The sequence below is a fragment of the Pongo pygmaeus genome, chromosome 4 (genome assembly GCF_028885625.2).
Source record: "Pongo pygmaeus isolate AG05252 chromosome 4, NHGRI_mPonPyg2-v2.0_pri, whole genome shotgun sequence".
Classification (NCBI taxonomy): Eukaryota; Metazoa; Chordata; class Mammalia; order Primates; family Hominidae; genus Pongo; species Pongo pygmaeus.
Genome location: NC_072377.2, coordinates 1,074,443 through 1,097,089, shown reverse-complemented (window position 1 = coordinate 1,097,089; position 22,647 = coordinate 1,074,443). Strand labels below are relative to the sequence as shown.

The 22,647-nt window shown below is 56.0% G+C and overlaps 1 protein-coding gene and 1 long non-coding RNA gene across 2 annotated transcripts in view; one reads left to right on the top strand and one right to left on the bottom strand.

The window, feature by feature from the left end:
• Positions 1 to 22,647, top strand: part of SLC12A7 (solute carrier family 12 member 7) — a 106,174-nt gene that overhangs the window by 23,884 nt on the left and 59,643 nt on the right. The window lies entirely within an intron of this gene.
• LOC129036622 (uncharacterized) lies at positions 18,420 to 22,407 on the bottom strand. Its single transcript, XR_008502608.1, has 2 exons — positions 20,852 to 22,407; positions 18,420 to 20,682 (listed from the first exon to the last, which is right to left on the bottom strand). It is a non-coding gene; the product is annotated as an uncharacterized LOC129036622 (long non-coding RNA).

Sequence of the window (22,647 nt, the reverse complement as noted above, 5' to 3'; positions counted from 1 at the left end):
AACCCTGGGACCAGCTTCATGTATCTCCATGGCCACCCTGGATCCCAGGGCAGCAGGGCTGGGGGCGAGGGCCACAGGTCACATCACCCACAGGTGAGTGCACCTGTGCTGGAGCCAGAATGTCTAGTGTTGAGGCATTTGTCCAAGGCCCTGGAAACGGGCCTAGTGTTGAGGCATTTGTCCAAGGCCCTGGAAACGGGTCTAGTGTTGAGGCATTTGTCCAAGGCCCTGGAAAACAGAACATGGTGGTTGTGTGTGGTTGACTTCCTGGGTCCCAGGAACTCCCTCTGCCTGTTTAGTCAAAATCTCTCAAGGCTCAGCTGCAAATGCACCTTTTCAGTTTCCTTACTAGGAAGGTTCTGGCTGGCCTCACAGTCTCTCCAGATGTTTCTCCTTTCATTTTCCATCTACTCATCCCCCTCTTACAGATGAGCAAACCAAGGCTTAGGAAGGTCAATGTCTTTTGTTTGAGATGGAGTCTTGCCCTGTCACCCAGGCTGGGGTGCAGTGGTGAGATCTCGGCTCACTGCAACCTCCTCCCGGGTTCAAGTGATTCTCCTGCCTCAGCTTCCCGAGTGGCTGTGATTACAGGCACCCACCACACACTGGCTAATTTTTGTATTTTTAGTAGAGACAGGGTTTCGCCATGTTGGCCAGGCTGGTCTTAAACTCCTGACCTCAGGTGATCTGCCCCCTCGGCCTCCCAAAATGCTAGGATTACAGGTGTGAGCCACCGCACCCAGCCGAGGAAGGTCAGTGTCTTACCAAGGTCAGCCTAGGTGGTGTCAGGGCTCTGGCCTGAAGTTAGCAAGCATCCTGAAGTCCCACTCACTGGTGCACCTGAGCCTCAACTGTGAGCAGAGGAGAGCAGAAGCTTTCAAAGGCAGGTGGGAGTCCCCCCACCGGGCAGCAAGCAGCTGGGCCAGCCCATCTTCCCCCCTGAGGTGACTGAGGCTGCGGGGCCGAGGATGGATGTGTTGGGAGCTCTGGCGACTCCACTGGTGGGGACTGAAGTTAGATCTGACGGTGTCTGTTAACAAAGCATCAGGGGTGTGCACTGTGGGGGAGGGGGGTGTCAACGCTGTCTGTGAGCGTTCCAGGGCCCCACTGCCCCAGCCGACCGCTTGACCTCTCCCTGCTGGTGCTGTGCAAGTGTCCAGCTTGAGTTCTCTTTCTTTATTGTGGCAAACATACACATTCTGCAACATTTATGATTTTTACCACTTTTAAGTGGACAGTTCTGAGGCATTCAGCACGTCCACACTGCTGTGCAGCTATCCCTGCCGTCCATCTCCTATCCGCCCGACAGACCCCTGTCCCCATCACTCACTCTCCTGCCTCCCCAGCCTGCACAGCCATCTACATTGCGTCTCGGTGGATCCGGCCTCTCTGGGGACCTCCTAGGTGTGGGAACGTAGAGTCTGTGTCCTTTGTGACTGGCTGATTTCACTGAACACAACATCCTCAGCTGTCATCACGCTGCCGCCTGTGTCAGAATGTCCTTTTTTTTGAGATGGAGTCTCGCTCTGTCACCCAGACTGGAGTGCAGTGGTGCAATCTTGGCTCACTGCAGCCTCTGCCTCCCGGGTTCAAGCGATTCTCCTGCCTCAGCCTCCCGAGTAGCAGGGATTACAGGCCCCTGCCACCACACCCAGGTAATTTTTGTATTTTTGGTAGAGACGGGGTTTCACCGTGTTGGCCAGGCTGGTCTTGAACTCCTGGTAATCTGCCCATCTCGGCCTCTCAAAGTGCTGGGGTTACAGGGGTGAGCCACCGCACCTGGCCATGCCCTTCTTCTTTAAGACAGAACAACATTCCGCTGTGTGGACGGACTTGTTTTGTTCACAGCTTTATCTGCTCACCACCTCTCGGGCTGATTCTGCCACCTGGCTGTTGTGGGTAGTGCTGCTATAATCACGGGTGTGCAAATATCTATTCGAGTCCCTGCTTTCAGTTCTTTCTAGCACATGTGCAGAAGTGAAATTGCTGGGTCAGAGGGTCGTTCTATTAACTTTTTCAGGAACTGCCGTTCTGTTTCCGTATTGACTATACCAATTTACACTCCCACCGATAGAAGACAAGGGCCCCGTGTTTTCACATCCTTACACCATTCATTTTCTCCTGTTTTGATAGTAGCTGTCTTCATGAGTGTTCAAGTTTTTTTTGTTTTTTTTAACGGAATTTTGCTCTTGTTGCCCAGGCTGAAGTGAAATGGCATGATCTCAGCTCACTGCAACCTCTGCCGCCTGGGTTCAAGTGATTCTCCTGTCTCAGCCTCTCCAGTAGCTGGGATTATAGGCATGTGCCACCATACCCAGCTGATTTTTGTATTTTTAGTAGAGACGGGCTTTCATCATGTTGGCCAGGCTGGTCTCGAACTCCTGACCTCAGGTGATCCACCCACTTCGGCCTCCCAAAGTGCTGGGATTACAGGCATGAGCCACCGTGCCCAGCCAAGTTTTTTAACTCACTAGAAACACGTAGCTGTCCCAGAATTGCAGAGCTGGAGCTGGGAGAGCCACCCAGTTCTCTCACAACATGAGGATTAGCCGAGAGGCTTTTAAAGGGGATGCTGGGCTTGTTCTAGGCTCCGGCTGTCTGGGATGGGTCTGTGGTGGGCCAGGGAGTCTGGCTGGGCTGAGCACCTTGTGGGCACAATCAAGCTCCCTCTCTCCACGGTGTACGTGCTGGGAAGTTCAGGGAGGAAGGCCGCGCAGCGGTTAGAACAAGAGCCCACCCCCACCTCCAGCTGCAGCTCCATGCAACCCTGTCTGGTGTTGCTGCCTTGGTTGGTCAGGGAAATAACTTGGCTCCCCTGGGATTACTGGGAAAGTTATTTACAGGGTCTGAGAACCCCAGGGGGTTCCTGAGCTGCCCCCAACCTCAGCCTCTGAGATTCAGCAGCAGATGTTCATACCCTGAAACTCCACACATAGAGGAAGTTCTCACCGAGGGGCGCACGTCCAGCCTCCCATCTCTGACAGTGCTTTGGGGTGACTCCCAGCAAGTATGCCGGCCAGCAAGCATCAGCGTCAGCAGCAGCCACAGCGGCCTGCGAGTATTTGGGATTGTTCTCTCCACCCACAGTCAACCCCAGACAGCACTGTGTGGGGTCCCCCTTGCCTCTCTTGCCTTAAGTCCTGTCGACGGAAAGAACAGGCACTTCATGGCTCTGCCCCCACCTCACCCAGCCCTCTCCCCCAGGACCAGCAGGGCACAGTTTCCAGGGAGCTGTGTGCATTTGAAAATCCTCCACTCCTGGAGGAGGTGGGGCTGACGGGATTCAAGCTGGGGTCTGAAGATCCTGAGGAGGTCAGGGGGTTAAGGGGAGCTCTTGCCCACATGCGCAACCCCCAACCACCAGCCCAGCGCAGGGTGCCTGGTTAAATTTGTTTCAAACTAACAAATAATTCTTAGTAGAAGCAGCTGGGTACGGTGGCTCATGTCTGTAATCTCAGCACTTTGGGAAGCCAAACCTGGCAGATCACTTGAAGTTGGGAGTTTGAGACCAGCCTGGCCAACATGGTGAAACTCCGTCTACCAAAAATACAAAAATTAGCTGGGTGTGGTGACGCACGCCTGTAATCCCAGCTACTCGGGAGGCTGAGGCAGGAGAATCGCTTGAACCCAGGAGGCAGAGGTTGCAGTGAGCCAAGATCCAAGATCACGCCCCTGCACTCCCGCCTAGATGACACAGCGAGACTGTCTCAAAAATAAATTCTTAGTAGAAACAATATTTGGGTCACACTACATCAAAATAAAATTCATCATTTATCTGAAATTTGTGCTGGGCTGAGTGCCCGTGTCTTATCCGGCAGCCCTGACCAGGCCCTTTGGCCGTGGACACTGCAGTGCAGTTCTTGGGAGGCGGCACTGGCCCCGAGGCTCCAGAGGGAAGCAAGCTGGGCACAAGCCTCTTAGGAGGGGCCAGAGCACGCCAAGGAGATGTTCTGGGGACATTAGGATGATCTCAGGAAGCCGGGGGGAAAGCTGGCCCCGGAATGGTCCAGAAGGCAGGCAAGGGTTCTTCATGCGTCAGGGCCCCCTGGAAGGGAAGGGACAGAAAACAGCCTGGGTTTCAGTTCAGAAAAGAAAAGAAAGAAGTTACCAGAAAGGGGCCCCAATCCAGACGACCCCCAAGAGAAGGTTCTTGGACCTCACACAAGAAAGAATTGGAGGCGAGTCCATAGAGTAAAATGAAAGTAAGTTTATTAAGAAAGTGAAGGGATGAAGAATGGCTGCCCGACCAAGGACACTTACTGTTACTTCTTGATTATGCGCTGAATAAGGGGTGGATTTTTCATGAATTTTCCGGGAAAGGGGTGCGCAATTCCCAGAACTGTGGGCTCCTCCCCTTTTTAGGCCATAGAGGGTAGCTTCCCGACATTGCCGTGGCCTCTGTAAACTGCCACCGTGCTGGTAGGAGTGTCTCTTAGATGCTAATGCATTCTAATTAGCGTATAATGAGCGGTGAGGACAACCAGAGGTCACTTTCATGCTGCCTTGGTTTTGGTGGGTACTGGGTATTGGATGGCTTCCTGACCACAACTTGTTTTATCAATAAAGTTTTAACGACCTGCCTCTTGCGCTGTCGTCCCGTCTCACCTTGTGACTGAGAATCCCTAAGCTCCTGGGAATGCAGCGCAGCAGGCCTCAGCCTCATCAGACCTAGCCCCTGTTCAAGATGGAGTCACTCTGGTTCAAGCGCCCCTGACGGAACTAGGGGCAGTGAGCTTTGCCGTGTACACAGCCAGGGCGCCAGGCCCCACCTGGGAATCTGCTCCTGGGGGGCATTCCCCTACCTCCCGGGAATCTGCTCCTGGCGGGCACTGCCCTACCTCCCGGGAGGATCAGCTTGCTCCCTGAGCCCTTCCACAGCACAGGCCACAAAGGGGGCCCCTTTCCCGTGTCCTGGACGAGGGTCTGGGCACCCACCCCAGACAAGCCATGGCTGGGCAAGGCTCTGGGGGTTGGCCTGACTCAGGGTTTCAGTCCCAGCAGCCATTCCAGGGTGGATTCTGGGGGGCCCAAGGGAGGCAGCCCTAGTGCCTGGTTAGGGACCCGGAGAGGTCAGGTGAGGCCCCCAACACCAGGCAGGAGAGGTGGTCCTGGCAGGTTGCCTGGAGCATGCCCTCTGGGGGGTCCTCAGGGCTTGTGTTGACCACCAGGGCCGGTGCCTGCTTCTGACGGCGTGGCGGCCGTGCAGGACAGTGTGCCTCAGGTGCTAGGATTGTGTAGAATCCTGAGTTTCTGGAACCATCTGCCTGTTGCACCAGTACCGGCTCCCTCCCCCATGCCCTTCAGCAGCTGCTGAGGCGGAGATGCCACAAGGAGGGGCCCAGGAATGCCCCTGTCTTAAAGTGGTGCCAGGCCCCAGCCTCCAGGTGACTCTCAGCAAGGAGCAGGATGGCTGGGAGGGATGGTGTACGTGCACATCCCCGTGGGCCCCTGCACGTCCCATGAGTCCGAGCATGTCCCCACGTGTCCCCTAGCGATCCAGGATGTCCCTGTAAGTCCCTGTGTGTCCCTGAGAACACAGGCGCTGAGCTCTGAGTCTCTGTTTTGCTTTGATTAGGCCTCCATCCCCGAGTCCAGGCCTTGCTCCCCTCCCCCAGCCCTCACCCTGGAAACACCACCCCCGCCCTGTTCTGTGTCCTGGTACCCCATCTCCTAGGTGGGCCCCCAGCGGCCCTCAGACCACCCTCCGAGGTGAGGTTCTGTCAGGGACCCCGTGCTGCTCCAATGCCGTCCCCAGGGCTCACTCTCTGAGCTGCCTCCTGGCTCAGACTGGCCCAGCCGCTCCCCTTGGCCGGAAGGAGACTGCCTGGGCTGTGCTGAGCTCAGCCTCTTCCTCTGCCCGCTTCTGCCACCCTCCCACCACCCGCCCACCTGTGTCTGTGCTGGATTTCCCTGGCAGGGGCTCCGTGCACCTGTCCAGGTGTGTCTGCTGGAAGCTCCCGCTGCTCCCTCTGGGCAGGCACAGGTGCACCTGCAGGCCCAGGGAAGAATGCAGCAGGCCCTCCCTCCCTGCTGCCCCCGCCCTGGCTAAGGAGGTGAGGAGACCCACGCGGGCAGCCGCCCTGGCTAAGGAGGTGAGGGGACCCACGCGGGCAGCCGCCCTGGCTAAGGAGGTGAGGGGACCCACGCGGGCAGCCGCCCTGGCTAAGGAGGTGAGGGGACACGCATGCGCAGCCGCGGGCAGGGCTGTGGGAGGCCCCAAGTGGGCTCTCCTGGGGTGGGGCGGGGGCGGGCTTTCGTTCAGCCTCTCTTCCTCCCACAGCTCAAGCTCTGGGAAGGCCACGTCTTTGCTCCCCTGCCCAGACGCAGATGCAGGTGCACCCTGGGTCCTCCCGTCCTCGCTGGGCGTCGAGCGGAGACAGGAGGTGCCTGCCCAGGTGTCTTGTCCTGAGAGTGCCTCCTCCCAGCCAGCCTCGCCCGGTGGGGTCCTGCAGGTTACGACTGAAGCGAGTGCTGCGGCTTCTGGAAGATTCTAGAGAGTCCTGGACTGCCCAGGAGGCCACTTGATGGGGGCAGTGGAAAAGGGGCCCCCACAGCTAAAACTCCTGTAAACCAAACGGGTGCAATTCTGGGTGATTTTCTGCAGATTTTTCTGAATCACATCCAGAAGTCAAGTCATGGAGGAGATATCAAAGCTTCTTGGGTATTTAAACTTCCTCTTTCAGGGGAAGATGTAGAGGTAGCTTTGGCTGCCCCAGCTGGCCAGGGCGTCCCTTGAGCTCTGACCCCTGACCCACAGGCTCCTCACCTGGGAGTCAGGTGATGGCTTCACGCCCAGGACACAATGGGCTGTGCAGTTTCCAGCTCTGACGGCAGCAGGGCTTTCTTTTCCTCTTGAATCACCAGGTTTCGGGTCAGCAGTGTCGAGAGCCCGGCTCCAAGGTGCTTCTGAACAGTAATCTCAGCCGGGATCTTTTCTTCCTGTTTAATCATATCCAGAAATTACATCCCATCAGGGTGACCGCCGTGACTTTTTCCATGAAACAGTGGGTGCCCCGGGTGTTCTTGTGTTCATCTGCGTGAGGGCTTTGGAAACCTTGCCAGGGATGCCTGAGCAAGCGTGTCTCTCGGGTTGGCCGACGCCCCAGCTGGGCTCCTGGAGCTGCCCTCCGCCTTGTCGCCTGGGACGCTGTGGTTTCCCTGGTCCTGATCCTGGGCAACACAGGAAAGCCGAGGGAGCCAGGAGGGGAGGGCGCCTGGTTCTGTCCCTTATGCCAGGGGGAGCCCGGAACTTTCTCTGGCCCTCGTGGGCCTGGGGTCCCCGGGACACTCCGGGTGGCCCTGTGGACACCTCCTTGCCTTGGATGGCTGCTGAGGCTCTGTGAGACTGGACCTCGGAGGTGGGGGTGTTACCTGAACGTCCTGCCCACCTCCAACTTTCACTTGGAGCCAGGAGGCGTTGAACCCTGCAGCAGCTCAGCCCTTGGGGATGCACAGAGGGGCCAGCAGCAGTGGCGGCTGGCTGAGGGAGGCCTCTTGGAGGGGTGTCCTCATGTGTCTAGGAGAGACGTGGCTGTCCCCCTGGCGGGGCAGGCCCTGGGCAGCAGCTGTGACCAAGGTTTGAGGAGAAGGACTTCTAGAGGCCATCAGACTTGGGATCCCAGGGGTGCTCCCAAGCCTTGCAGGGGATCCCGGGGTGCTCCCAAGCCTTGCAGGGGCAGCGGGGTATGCTTGGCCATCAGGGAAAGCTGAAAGCAGAGCTGGCAGATGTGTTGGACGCACATGGGGATGGAGCACATGGCAGGGAGCCGCGCAACTGAGGGTCCAGCTTGTGTGGGTGGATGGTGGGAGTGGGTCTGGTTTCTGCATGTGTGTGCACATATGTGTGTATGCAAACATGTGATCCGTTCTAGGAAAAGGCTGGGAGCCATGTAGAGACCAGGCAGGCACTTGGGGCCACTCCCATTGGTGTGCACGCATGCACACACACACACACACATGCACACACGTGCACACATGCTCCGCTGCAGCCTATTAGGACTGGTGGTCACAGGGCAGACCCAATGCCCACGGGCCACCTGGTCTGTACCAGTCTCACTAGCCACCGCACCTGCTGAGCCTGTTGTTTATCAAATATTTACTGAGCCCCAGCGGTCTCAGAGTGTTGGGGGCTGGGCAGCACTTTTCCTCCCTATGAGAAGATGAATTCTAGAACCTTCCATCAACCACATGAGGAAGGAAACCCCTGTTGGGGGCTCCATCTGTACCGAGGCATGCTCCAGGGTCCCTGGGTCCACGTGAGATGTCCCGCCCTGCCTCCGTGCGTTGCTGGTGGCTTTTGTCTGGTCTGGCTTCATTTCCTGGAGCGAGGCCACCAGTTTCCACTGGGCCTGACTGCTCCGTGAGAGCTCGTCCTGGGATTTGGTTCTTGTGCTGCAGATCAGCGGGAGTTTACCTGGCAACTCGGATCCAGCAACCCTGATCCCACAGGAGCTGGAGCGGACTTCCCGCCAGGTTGAGACCACAGGTGCAGGGGAGGGGGCGAGAGTGTTCCTCAGGCACCCATCTCCCAGCCACGCCCACTCCCGGCCTTCCTTAAGGATGAGAGCTGTTTCCTAAGTAAACTTGCCCCAGTGCATGGCGTGAGAAGCTAAATGACACACATCCTACATTCACTGCTTCTGGAATAACCAGAGATCACGCGCCTGTCACCACCCCCTAGATGAAAACCAGGACGTCGCAGCCCTGGAGAATCTGAGCCACTCTTGGGACACTTTCCTGGGGTGTGGGCATCTCCTCGTGCTTTATCTTCCCTTCCTTGGTGACAAGTGCTAATTTGATAACAGGAGTTGTGCAAGATTACTTCTTTTTTAAAATTCTCCGGAAGACTTCAATGTAACTGGTATTATTTCTTCCTTCAGCGTTTGGAAAAGTTTACCAGTGAGTCTGTGTGGCCCTGAAGGTTTTATGTGCAGGAGGGGGCAAGGTTAAATCAAGGATTTAATTTCTTCATGAGACATAGTACTATTCAGAGCTTCTGTTTCTTTTTGTATGGATTTTGGTAGGTTTTGTTTCCCAGAGAATGTTGTCTATTTTATCTCCATTTACAAGATCATTATCACAGAGTTATTTGTGGTATTTGTATATCCATCAGTTTCCTCGGACTGCTGTGATTACCTCACGCGGTGGCGTCACAGATATGCCTCCTTTCTCAGTGGTGGAGAAAGGGAAACTGAAGTGCAGGTGTGGGCTGGGCTGCGCGCCCTCCAGAGGCTCTAAAAGAGGATCCTTCCTGCCCCTTCCAACTTCTGCAGCTCCAGGCATCCCTGGGTCTGTGGCCCCATCGCCCCAACCTCTGCCTCCATCTCTGTGGCCTCAAACATGTCCATATGAGGACATCAGTCAGCCAGGCGCGGTGGCTCACGCCTGTAATCCCAGCACTTTGGGAGGCCGAGGCGGGTGGATCACGAAGTCAAGAGATGGAGACTATCCTGGCCAACATGGTGAAACCCCGTCCCTACTAAAAATACAAAAATTAGCTGGGCGTGGTGGCGTGTGCCTGTAATCCCAGCTACTTGGGAGGCTGAGGCAGGAGAATCACTTGAACCTGGGAGGTGGAGGTTGCAGTGAGCCGAGATTGCACCACTGCACTCCAGCCTGGCAACAAAGCGAGACTTCGTCTAAAAAAAAAAAACACATCAGTCACTGGATTGAGAGTCCACACCCTACTCCAGGATGACCTCATCTTCATGATGCGGTCCCATCTGCAAGGAGCTACCTTGCAGTCAGGGCATTCACAGGTACCTGTGTTAGAACTTCAACATATCCTTCTGGGGGAGCCCAACTCAACCCACTCCACTATCTTTATACTTTTGCAGGATCTACAGGGGTGACTCTTCCCTTAAGCACACAGCTACATCTTATGGTTTCAATAGATTGTATTTTCATTATAATTTAGTTCAACAGAAAACCGAATACAGCATGTTCTCACGTATCAGTGGGAGCTAAACGATGAGAACGCATGGACACACAGAGGGAAACAACACAGCCTGGGGCCTCTCAGAGGGTGGGGGGAGGGAAGGATCAGGAAAGACAACTAATGGGTACTGGGTTTAATACCCGAGTAATGAAATAATCTGTACAACAAACCCCATGACACAAATTTACTTGTGTAATAAACGTGACTATGTACCCCTGAAACTTAAAACACAAAACAAAAACCAAAAACAAATCAGAAGAGAAAAACTAAACAATTTAAAATGTTTTAAAAAGTGAGTAACATCTCAATTATATTAAACATTAAAAAGAATAGGTAGGGGCTGGGTGCAGTGGCTCACGCCTGTAATCCCAGCACTTTGGGAGGCTGAGGCGAGCAGATTACCTGAGGCCAGGAGCTCAAGACCAGCCTGGCCAACATGGTGAAACCCTGTCTCTACTAAAAATATAGAAAATTAGCTGGGCATGGTGGCCCATGCCTGTAATCCCAGCTATCAGCTACTTGGGAGGCTGAGACACGAGAATCACTTGAACCTGGGAGGTGGAGGCTGCAGTGAGCTGAGATCAAACCACTGCACTCCAGCCTGGAGTGAGACTCTGTCTCTCAAAAAATAATAAAATAAAAAATAAAAAGAATAGGTGAATTCATGGATTAATATTGTGTAAATATACTATGTGTATATTGCTAAGAATTAGCTTAATAACATGGGTGACTTTTTGGAAACATTAACAATTAAATTAATGAAGATATAACAATGCAAGCAGATAGACTTTTTTTTTTTTTTGAGGCAGAGCCTGGCACTGTTGCCAGGCTAGAGTGCAGTGATGTGATCTCAGCTCACTGCAACTTCCGCCTCCCGGGTTCAAGTGATTCTCCTGTCTCAGCCTCCTGAGTAGCTGGGATTACAGGCACATGCCACCATGCCCGGCTAATTTTTATGTATTTAGTAGAGATGGGGTTTCACCACGTTGGCCAGGCTGATCTCAAGCTCCTAGCCTCAGGTGATCTGCTCATCTCGGCCTCCCAAAATGCTGGGATTACAGGCATGAGCCACTGTGCCCGGCCCAGGTAGACATTTTAACCATGTTTGATATATTTCGTATTTTACCATTTATCCAAAGTAATTGGGATCCAATTAGTCAAAGTTATAAATAAATTAGAAGAGTCTCCCACCCTAGATAAACTTTCCAAAACCACTGAGAGCAGTGAAATTTTCCACAGTACAATTTCCAACATGGTGACACGCCTGCAGATTCAATGAAAATACTAAAATACCATTATTCTGTATTATTCAGCATGAAAATACTAAAATACACTTAAAAAGCGTGCCGTTTGACTTTACTCGCTTTTACCCATGAAGTGATGTTTCTATATGAAAGTCTTAGAATTAAAAAGAATTCACACACACACACACACTTTAGTTTAAAACATTATCTCATTCAGATCACGGCTCACTCTTCAGCACGTGGGTTTCTCCATGTGCTGCAGTTTCCCAGGCCCTGGGGGATTTTCCATTATCTTTCCACAGCTGCTCTGTGCTCCATTCCCAGCTGTCCGAGCTCCTCTCTCAACCCTGTGATGCGGAGTACAGGCCGGGCAGTGGCTGGGTGCATTTCCACATAGCTGACCGTTAGGTCAGTCTTGCTTATGTGTTGTTCAAATCTTCTTTATCTCCAGTGATTTGTTTTACCAGTTACGGGGCGAGGTGTCTTGAAATCTCTAGCTGTTCCCTGGAGTAGTGTCTGTTTCTCCTCCAGTTCTCTGGTTTTTGCTGAAGCGGGGCGTCCTCCGGGCATGAGATTCCAGGCCTGGTCGGCCGCCTTGGTTCTCCAGTTAGTGCAAGCACGGGTGTCTTTTCTTTTGATTATTTTGGATTAAACACTTTTTTTATTACTCCGTTTTCTCCCTGTGTTCACTTGCTAGCTGTGTGTTCTGCTGTTCTCACAGTCGTCGCCCCAGTGTCTGCCCTGCACAGACGCCCTTGATGGTCCAGGTCTGCTGCGATCAGGGACTCCAGGGCCTCCCTCCCCCGTGCTGGGCGCTGAGTGTTTAATATGTCCAGCGCCGCAAGGCTCCGCCGCCTGCCCCGCCAGTCCGTGTTCTCTGAGCTCTGGATTTCGGTGTTTCCATCAGGAACCATTTTTCTTCCACTTGGGATAAATCCTCACAGTTTTCGTTTGTCTGGAAATGTCTTGATTTTGCCTTCATTTTTGAAGATAGTGTTTGCTGGCGCAGAGGTCGAGGCTGCAGCTCTTTCTCTGTACTTTGGAAGCACCCTCCCTCCCACAGTCTTCTGTCCTCTGTGTTTTCTTTGACCACCACACGCAGCTACTCCCTCATAACCAGGCACTGCAGCTGCAAATCTTTTTGGTTTTTGTTTTTTAAATGTGCATTCCTTTTCTCCTCGAAAACAGCGAGGGATTAGGTGGTCTTTAAAAGACTTTTCTCTTGGCTTGTGGGCACTGATCTCTATGCTGAAGATCTCTGGCCTGTGAAGTGTGTCCCTGAGGACGGATCTAGCTGTCGCTAGTTGTTGGAGCAGATTGACCTGCTGTCAGCTGTGGGTTTTGCATTGCGAGGTCCATGGAGGTTGCTGTCCTTCAAAAGCAATCAAAGCTTATTTTTTAAATGTATTTTTAACTTATCGCCCTGAGAAAATAGAAATTGATGACTTGTGGTATTTGCACAGATAAGTCATTCTCCATTGAGAGCGATGAATTTAGTAGCGTATTAGCCTGACTGTTCTCGTGATGCCAGCCAAATATTTAAGGTTTCAATGAGGCAATTAGACCAAGAGAGTTATCTCAGAAACTGTTACGCAAACATGTTTCCTCTTCTCTTTTCTCTTAATGAAACAAACGAAGAAAGTCAAGAAAGAGAGGTGGATTTGGGTTCAGTTTGCCAAGCAAAATTTGAAGCTTAAACCTTGAGGATATGCTCCACCAGTTTGCAACAATGTTTGATGGAGGCCCCAATCCCGGCTCCTTGGCCAACACACGTGACGTGTGTCCTCCAAGACCAGGACACTCAGAGAAGCTGACCGCGGCCCCCTGCCCCTCGGCGGGGAACGTCCACTCCTGTGCGGTGGTCTCTGGCCGGCCTCGTTGCCTTGCTGAGCCGCTACCCCTCAGTGGGCCGGGGGGGCCAGGCTGGGCAGCTTTATTCATTTATCTGGGGGTCTTTGGCAGGGAGGAGGCTAGACAGCTTAACTCATTTATCTGGGGGTTCTTTTGCCAGGAACCCCAGATGTGAGCTCTTGTGCGCATCCAGGAGCTGGTGGTGTTACCTGGCAGGACCGTGCTTGCAGGTGCTGGGACCCAAGGGTTCGAGGGCCCAGGAGTGGCCCCCTCCCCTCCTCAGAGCCGGGGTCCCTGCGACCACTCCTGCCCTGCACAACCAGCATGCCTCTCTATGCGGCTCCCAGAACCCACTTCCCCAGAGGGAATGTGGACCCAGGGCAAGCCACTGCCTCCCTGGGGCCCCACAGAGTGACCTTGGGCACAGGCCACCCGAGACCTTATCTGAACCAAGTGTAAAAATAGGACAGAAATCACTGCCGGGAGCCAGAGCGTGCCCTGCTTATCTTGGGCAGTGGCAGCGGCTCAGCCAGAACGATTAGGAGGTATTTTTGGCCAGATGATGCTGGCGTAGCCACCCCAGGTAACAGGACTGAGGAGTGTAGGCAGAAGGTCAGGCCCCGCGCCCCCAGGCAGCCACGGCAACACCCCCAGCTCCTCCCAGAGGGCTTGCGTGCCCACGTGGGACGCTTCACACATTTTACACATTTTCATTTTACTTAGATGTATACCTTTGAAGTTGTTACCCATCACTAGGGGGAATACAACCCTCGCGTCCATCAGCACATAAGTGGGGTGAACAAAACGTGGCCCATCCACGCAGTGGACACTCGACAGCCCAGAAAAAGAAGGAGATGCTGGCACGGGCTACAGCACCAAGGAGCTGTGTGGACGTCATGCCATGGGGCCCTGTCTGATCCCCTCCTGGGAGGTCCCTGGAGTTCCCAGATCTGTAGAGACCAAACGCAGAATGGCAGGTGCCGGGCTGGGGAGAGGCCTTCAGTTTGGGAGGACTCTGGAGACCGGCGGTGAAGGTGGACGCACAGCTGTGGGAATGCTTCGTCCGTCGGACACTTAAAGATGGTGAAAATGGCAATTTTATGTATGATTTTACTACAATTAGATAAAATGGATTTTTTTAGAAAAAGGAAAAAGCAAAGTTAAAACTAACAAACATTTTTACCAGTTATCTGAGCTGGTGTTGAGAACCCAAGACCCTTGAGGTGCCAAGTGCAGTGGCGGGGGCCGTGCTGTGCAGCCAGAATTTTCATCCCCCCAGTGCCCGGATGCTGGTGAGACTCTGACACCCCCAAATCCCTCCCTGCCTCGCACAGCCCTGCCGGGGGCTCTGGTTTCTCAAGGGTTGGGGTGACTCACGTTTCTAGGGAGGCCCACGCACAAGGGCGGGCGGTGGGGGCGGGGAAAGTTCCCAAGGACAGTGTCCCCCCATACCGTCCCTGCCTTCCCTGCTGTCCCCTTGAGAGCTGGAGGGTCCGGCTCTCTGGAATGGGGGCTGCGTTCCCGTGGGCCCTGGGCACAAGGCAGAGAGGCCGGGAGGCGGGGCTTCCACCAGGGTCTGGGAGTAGGCAGAGCCCCAACTCAGGGACCCCATCCCTGCTTCATGCATGCAGCACAGTGTGTGCCTGGCATGAAGCAGGCCTAGGGTGGGCGCTGAGCTGATGAAGGGGCCCCCTCTCATGCCCCCCACACTTGCACAACCCCATCAGGGACAGTGGCCTCCAACGCCTGCAGGATGACAGGACGGCCCCTCCTGAGTCTGGGGCACAGCTACCCCTTCCTAAGAGGGCCTGCGCAGCTCTGGGGCTGACCCATGGGTGCTTCCAGGGTTCACCCCTCGGTGCTGGGCATGGCTGGGGCAGGCAGGGGGTTCCCATCTGGGAAGGGTCCTTCCAGTCATCCACGGGACAAGGAATGTCCTGAGGCTTCTGGAACTCCCCCTTGTCCCCGCCTGCCACTCACTGGCTGTGAGCCCTTGAGGTCACACTGCCTCTCTGGGTCCCACAAAGTGGCATGGATCCTTTCTGTACCCACTGATGCCGCTGCCTTCTTTTTCCACGATTACTTGAGGCCATATGCTTAAAGGACCTCTCAGCAGCATTTCACCAGAGAGGAATGTGAGGGTGACGATCCTGCTTGGGACTCGGCTGCAGGGGGATCCGCACACGGGCGCTGACGTCAGCCCTGCCCCCTAGCAAGTCCACGAGCTTTCCCATGGGCCTCAGGGGCACAGCCCTCCACAGGCCAAACCCCTGCCGGGTTGCACCACTGCTGTCTGGGGACCGACACAGGGAATTCCACATGTAAAGTCCAGGCCTTGGGACAGAGGCAGCTGTGTCTGGGGACCGCATTGGCCAGACACTTGGTGATAAATATTTGCTGGCCTGGACTCTTCTTCACAGAGAATGTGACAGAAACAGCCCAGCTGTCCCACTGCCTGCAAGATGAGGGATGCAGGGACGTGCGGGAGGCAGCTTGGGGAACGGTGGTGGGGCAGCAGGAGGGCTGGGTGGACTCAGTGTCAAGGTCAGGATGCACCGAGTCTACCGGCCACTCTTACTTCCTCTGAGTGAGGTGCAGCTGGCACCCAGGGAGCGGCACACATCTTAAATCTTTGCCGGGTGAGCTCCGAGCACAGGCAGGCCCAGGAGCCCTTCGGGTTGAAGCGTGGCCGTTCCAAGCCCCGGAAGCCGTCTCTGCTGCACAGGGACTGCCATCTGTGCTGGCGTGCGCCCCAGGGCGGGTCCTGCCTGCCCTTGAGCTTCACGTAGACAGCATCATGCCGACCTCCTCCTGCCCTGCAGACTGTGTGCGAGATCATCCCTGGCGTGTGTGGTGGGCACTCCCTGAAGGGACGCCATCTGTGGCCCGTCGCCCACTGCCCTGCTGATGGGAATGTAGGCTGTGTCCAGTCTGGGCTCCCAGGAAGGCCTTTGTGTGTCTTTTGCTTAGTGTCTGTGTGTTTCTGTTGAGAGTGGGGTTTCTGGGTGGTGATGGAGGCGTGTCTGTAGTTTTCCACAGTGGCCGTGCATTCCACAGGCCTCCAGTTGTGCGGGGAGGTACAGCGGCTGTGAGCATCTGGCCAGCACACCGTGGTGTCCCCGGCACACTGCCGACGGCGCGCGTTCCCCGGCGAGGCGGCATCTGCACGTGCTCCTCCGTGTCAGTTCAAGTCTTTGCCCTCTTGTCCTCTGGGTTCGGTGTTTCCTTGCTGGTCTGTAGGCCGTCTTCGTGTGATCCGGACACTGCCGGGGGGGGGTGCCCGTGGACGGCAGGTGCCCACCCAGCTGCACCCGGGCTTGCTCCCCTGCCCTTGAGAGTGTCTTCTGAGGAAGAGAAGTGTGTCATTTTAGCGAAGACCACTTTGTCAGCCTTTCTCTTATGAAGAGCGTGTTTGGGGCTGTGGCGGGGTCTGCAGCCATCATTCTGAGTGTGAATCTGTGCTCTGTGGCTTTGGGGCCGTGGAGGGGTCTGCAGGCTGTGCTGCCGCAAGCATGGGCTGCCCCAAGGGGTCTCCTCAGCCCCAGGGGGATCCACTGCACTCTGGGGGTGAAATTCAGGGGACCTGGTCAGTCCCTGCCAGCTGGGCAGAAAGGCCCTTGAGTGACCCCAAAGACAGGCAGTTGACCTATGGGGGTCCCAGCTGCCTGGGCCATGGTGAGACCTGTGCGCCTTCAGCCAGCACAGACTGGATTTTTTTGGGGAGGCAGAAGCAGCCACAGGGAGCAGGTGGCCTGAGGGGAGGCCTGAGGCCACAGAGCCCAAAGCTGGGCACTGCCCCCCAGCCCGCCCATCACAGGACAGTGCCGGCGGACCCCATTAGTCCAGTGCCTGGAGGGAATCGGGCGTGTTCTGGTCTGCACCCTGAAATGCAGCCCTCCAGAACCACCGTGTGTCTGGGATGGGGCTGTGTGGGTGAGGAGCCTGGCACGGGGTGGCTGGAAGGGTGCTGGGGAGAGGAAGGTGGCCCAAAGCCCATTGCTCCCGTGCTTCCTGAAACGTTCGCTGCCCGACGATCAGGGCTGAGCCTCACTGTCCACCCAGGACCACGGCACGATGGGCGGCGAGCCGGCCGCACACAGCTAGAGGGGGTCATGGTGCAGCCGAGGCAGCACCAGAGCTTTCCAAAGGGCGTGTGTAACCTCAGCATCACCCAGGCAGGGATGTGTGCGTGCCTGAGGCGTCCCCTGGGAGCTGGGGCCCTAGCGGGTGTCTGGGTGCTGCTGTGCGGGGTGGGGTCACGGGGTCCTCACCTTCAACGAGTGCTGGCCCCGGTGACCAAGTCCAGAAAACTCGCCCCAGAAGGGCTCTGGGAAAAAGTGGCGGTAACTGAGGCCAGCTTTGCAGTCCAGGTTCCCAGCTTCATGTTTCGAAAACTCGGGGGAGGTTGCGCAGGTGCTTCTCTGATCCCACCAGAAAGCTGTAAAATTCAAAGCTGATGGCAGAACTCAGCCTTCCAGCTCTACAAAAGCATCTCCGGCCCCTACCTGTGTCGGCTCTCATCAGGAGGGCTTCGAGCTGCTGCAGACTGAGGGTGTGCACACCAGATTCGGGACCACAAAACCAGGCAGGGCCCTCCTTTCGGGAGCAGTCGTCTGTGCCCCTCCCTCTCCCCCAGAACATTCCTCTGGGGAGGTCTGGCTCTGGGTGCTCAATGTGGGTTGTGAGCCCGTCCCGCCGGGAGGCTGATGTGAGCGCCAGCTCTGCCTCTTCTGCCAGCCGGCCCAGAAATACAGCGAGACACCCCCACACCTCCCACAGCCCTGCAAGAAGCCACCAGAAACAACCTTGGTACCTGCAAGGCTGCGGGGCCGGCACATTTGATGTTATGAGCACAGCTGTTTACCGTTGTCTGGGTCCCCCACACTCTCTGATTTTTAATGGGTTCCATTAGAAATGGGTGAGACCGGGCCCTCTGAGGCCTGTGTCAGGTCCAGGCTTTCTCCTTCCTCCTGGACTCATTCGAATTTCCTGGCAGGAGGCATCCCCCGGTCTAGAAAGGGGAAACTTCCCAGGACCTTTCACGCCCAAGGACGGCTTCGGCGGCCTTCGCATTTGGCCAACAGCTCATCTGTGTCTGGCGAGGGGGCGGGTCTGGGTCACACCTGTTTTTAGAGAATCCCTGGCGCTGCTGCCAGGAAGGCTCTTCTGCTGGGTCTGGATGGCTGCCAGGCCTGTCCACGATGTTCTCAGATTGCACCGAAACGTTTCCCAGCGTGGGATCTTCTTATCTCTCTGTTCAAGGGGCTGAGGCCCATGGACTCCCCTTCATGTAACCGCCCAATGGGTTCCCCTTGCCTGCTGCCCAGACAGAGCTGATGGATCAAGACAGGGGAATTACAGTGGAGAAAGAGTGATTCACGCAGAGCTGGCTGTGCGGGAGACCGGAGTTTTATTGTCACTGAAATCAGTCTCTCCACACATTTGGGATCAGTTTTTTTTTTTTTTTTTTTGAGACGGAGTCTCACTCTATCCCCCAGGCTGGAGTGCAGTGGCGCGATCTCAGCTTACTGCAAGCTCCGACTCCCGGGTTCACGTCATTCTCCTGCCTCCGGAGTAGCTGGGACTTCAGGCACCTGCCACCATGACCGGCTAATTTTTTTGTGTGTATTTTTAGTAAAGACGGGGTTTCACCGTGTTAGCCAGGATGGTCTCGATCTCCTGACCTCGTGATCCGCCCGCCTCGGCCTCCCAAAGTGCTGGGATTACAGGCATGAGCCACCGTGCCCGGCAGGGATCAGTTTTTAAGGACAGCTTAGTGGGTGAGGAAGCCAGTGAGCCAGGACTGCTGATTGGTCAGGTCAGAGATGAACTCATAGGGAACTGAAGCTGTCCTTTTGTGCTGAGTCAGTTCCTGGTGGGGGTCACAAGATCAGATGAGCCAGTCTATTGATCTGGGTGGTGCCAGCTGATCCATCTAGTGCAGCAAGGGTCTGCAAAACATCTCAGGCATGGATTTTAGGAGCAGTTTAGGGAGGGTCAGAATCTTGTAGCCTCCAGCTGCATTGACTCCTAAACCACAATTTCTTTAATCTTGTGGCTAATTTGTTAATCCTACAAAGGCAGTCTAGTCCTCAGGCAAGAAGGAGGTTTATTTTAACTATAAACTAAGTTCCTCCCAAAGTTAGTTCAGCCCACGCCCAGGAAGGAACAAGGACAGCTTGGAGGTCAGAACCAAGATGGAGTCAGGTCGGATCCCTTCCACCAACGGGGATAATTTTGCAAACTTGGCTTCACTAGTTGCTCCATTGCTCCATCTCAGGCTGGTAGGAACCCCTTCCCTGGCTGCCTCCCCAGCGAAGGCTGTGCCCCCACCCCCACAGACCAGGCCCAGCTCACCCCAGCCTGCTCAGCGGCCCCTCGCAGTACGCCCCCACCAGCCCCGCAGCCCATCCCCGCGGCTCTGGGGTTTGAGCAGGACCCTCCGCGGCTCTGAGACAGAGCCAGCAAATCCCTGATCTCATGGTGTTGCCGGGGTCGGGGGCGGCATCCATGAGGGTTGGCCTCGTCTTCCAAACCCAGCTCTTTATGATGCCTGTGAGAGGATTGGCCATACCATGTCCTGGGCTCTGCTTCCGTTTCTGAAAGGCTGCGTGTCTGCCAGGTTGGGAGGTTTTGAGCTCACCTGGACCCTGGCATGGCCTGGGCTGCGTGTCTGCCAGGTTGGGAGGTTTTGAGCCCATCTGGACCCTGGCACAGCCTTTCCCCCTAAGCCAACAGCAAACATTTGCCCAAGGTTCACGGGAAAGAAGTCACCTGTGGAGCAGGAACGAGAGCTGGCGGGGGGTGGGTGGGCTTCTGGGCAGCTTGGACTTCAGAGGAGATGCGGAACCTTCCCTGTGTCCGCAGCTCACAGGCGTCCGTGTGAGATTCTGAGTAACATTATGTGAGTTATACTTTGAGAGAAGGAAAGCTGCACACGTGGTCTAAAAATCCTGGAGCCTCCTGAGTGAGGGGCAGAGTGTGTCGGCCTCATCCATGGAATCTTCCAGAGGGAACTTGAGCGAAGACTCAGTGTCCGTGAATTACAGGACTGAGAGCTTTGTCGCTCAAGCTTGACCTTCTGTTGGCGTCACTTACAGTCTCAGACACAGACGGTCTCAGAGGAGCTCTGTGGGAGGGGAGGCCCCTTCTGTTCCCAGATTCAGCTCCATGGGATGCGCCCCTGCCCAGCAGGCACAGGACCCGGGAGGCTCCGAACCCCACGTACCCGGCCACTGTGCAGACAGGCTCCCCGGCACCAGCTGAGCCAGGCCCACCATCCACCAGGCCCAGGGGCCCCGCCCTGGGCAAGCCAGCGGTGGAGGGGGGCACAGCTTGCGGTGCCTGCCTGGGAAGAGCCTGGCATTGTTTGCAGAACCCTTGGGACAGGGCTGCATCTTCAGGGGAGATGCGGCCGTGGGCCTGGGGCTGTGGCTGGGGTCTTCTGTCATCCCTGCCTACCACAGCTCCCTTCGAGCCCCCACAGGTGGTGGCGGATGTGGGGCTTTAGGGCCACCCTGGCCATGCGCAGAATTCTCGGCCCTGGCGGGACTCCTGGGCAGGGAGAGTGCGGGTCCCACAGGCGGCCGGAGCCTCTGCTTCCTCCACTGATGTCCACATACCCCACCCTGCCCGGAGAGGCTCACCACACTTAAAAAAAAAGGTTTTGTTTTTTAAAAATAACTTTAGCCTTGGGTAACTGGGGCCTCCCTTCCCTCACCTCTGCCTGCTTCCCCTTCCCTCTCCTCCCTTCCCACCTCTTTTCTTTCCCTCCCCTCTTCCCCTGCTTCTCCTTCCTCCCCTCTCTCCCCCTACTCACCATGGGTGCCAGGCCAACAGGCAAGAACCTGGGTGGGTGCCCAGCCCTGCCAGGCAGAAGGCGGGTGGCTTCTGGTGAGAAGGAGTGTGGGGCCTCCAGGGCAGGCCTCCTCCAGGTGTCCTCTTGCCTGGACACGGAGCTCTCCACGGACGCTCTGCCTGCCAGCCCCACCTGCATCCTTCAGCCCTGGAGGTGCGCCCTGCCTGGTACCCAATAGCAGGTTCCCAGCCCAGAAGGATGCAGATGACACACCAGGAGATGAGCCCCCCACCCTAACAGGAAAGCAGAAGTGGACTGGGGGGACCTGCGGACCTGGGGAGAAGCTCTGTGTGCAGAGGCACACGGACACCTGGAGGTGGCCTGCGCCTGGTGAGAGCCCGCCCAGGCCACAGCCCTGATTCCAAGCCGTGGGCACGAGCGGCCTCCTGGCTTGGAAGCTGGCACTGGGTGTCCGTCCTAATCAATTAGAAACTCCACCCCAGGGTCGCAGGCAGCAGGGACTGTTCCGAGAATCTACACACAGAATGTAACCACCATCGGCTACACTTTCGCACTAAATCCCAGGGTTCCCCTGGCTGTGCCCTGCACACGGCCAAGAGGCCATCGCAGATGACCAGGCTCACATCATAAGGATGCGAGATTGCATTTGAAGAGGCTCCCCTGGGCAAAGCTGGACACCAATGATTGGAAAGGGCACTAATGGTGATCGACTGAGACCCACCAATGTGTTTCATCAGCGATATATAAATACACTTGGGAGATCGTCGGGAACCAATTCACCATTGTGAAAACCGACAAATGAGGGAGAGGCACCCTTGCCCTGCCTTTCCTGTGGGCACCATTATCCAGACGGCCAGACGGACAAGATGAGCCTCTCCTTCCAGTGAATTCATGACAAAGCCACCACGCACTGGAAAATCACCGTTTTGCTCCATGAATCTGTCGATTCAGACATCAAGCACCAATGACTGCGGACGGAGGAGCTACCACCAGACAGTGTGTGGCTCCCTCTGAGAGCCCCCGGCCTTGCCAGGGGACTGGACCCAGATCCCAGCAGGCCCCTGGCTCCAGGTGCCCACTTCCAGGAGACGCAGAGGTCTGCACCGAAAGATGCAGCTCCAACCCAGGCCTTGGGCACCTCCACGTGTCCGAGGGCTGCTTCCTACAACAGGTGCCGGGTACAGAAAAGGACAGAGGGATGGAGGTGGGTAGGAAGAGAGCACTGAAAGTCACACAACGCACATTTAACCCCAGGCTGCAGTGTGGGAGGATATATGTGGACATGGAAACCCACAGAGCGAAGGGAGGAGCCACCAGGCCCGTACGGATGGGCTACTGATGGGATGGGAGGGGCCTGCAGCGGCTTCTGGGCTCTGGCAAGGTTCTCTGTCTTGACCCGCAGGTGCTTACAGGGGGCTGATCCCTGTCATGACTCACCTGATAAGAATGCAAAAGGCAGACCTCACCCCCCACCCCAGGTCTCCCATAAGTAAGATCTAAGATTTAAACAAGAGAAGCCACCCGCCTTCTGCCTGGCAGGGCTGGGCACCCACCCAGGTGCTTCAGCCATGGCCCCTGGTCCTAGTCAAGATTTTGTAGTCACTGAGAAGACCACCCTTGGAGCTGCCACAGGACCCTAAACTCCTGGGCCTCGGTTTCCTCCTCTGTAAAATTAAGCTGATGAGTCCCGAGTCCGGGAGCTGGCCCTGGCCACAGACCCTTCAAACCAGCTCCTCTGAAGGTCCACAGCCAGCACGTGGTGGGCAGCCGGCCCTGGGGTCCTGGGGTGTGAAGCA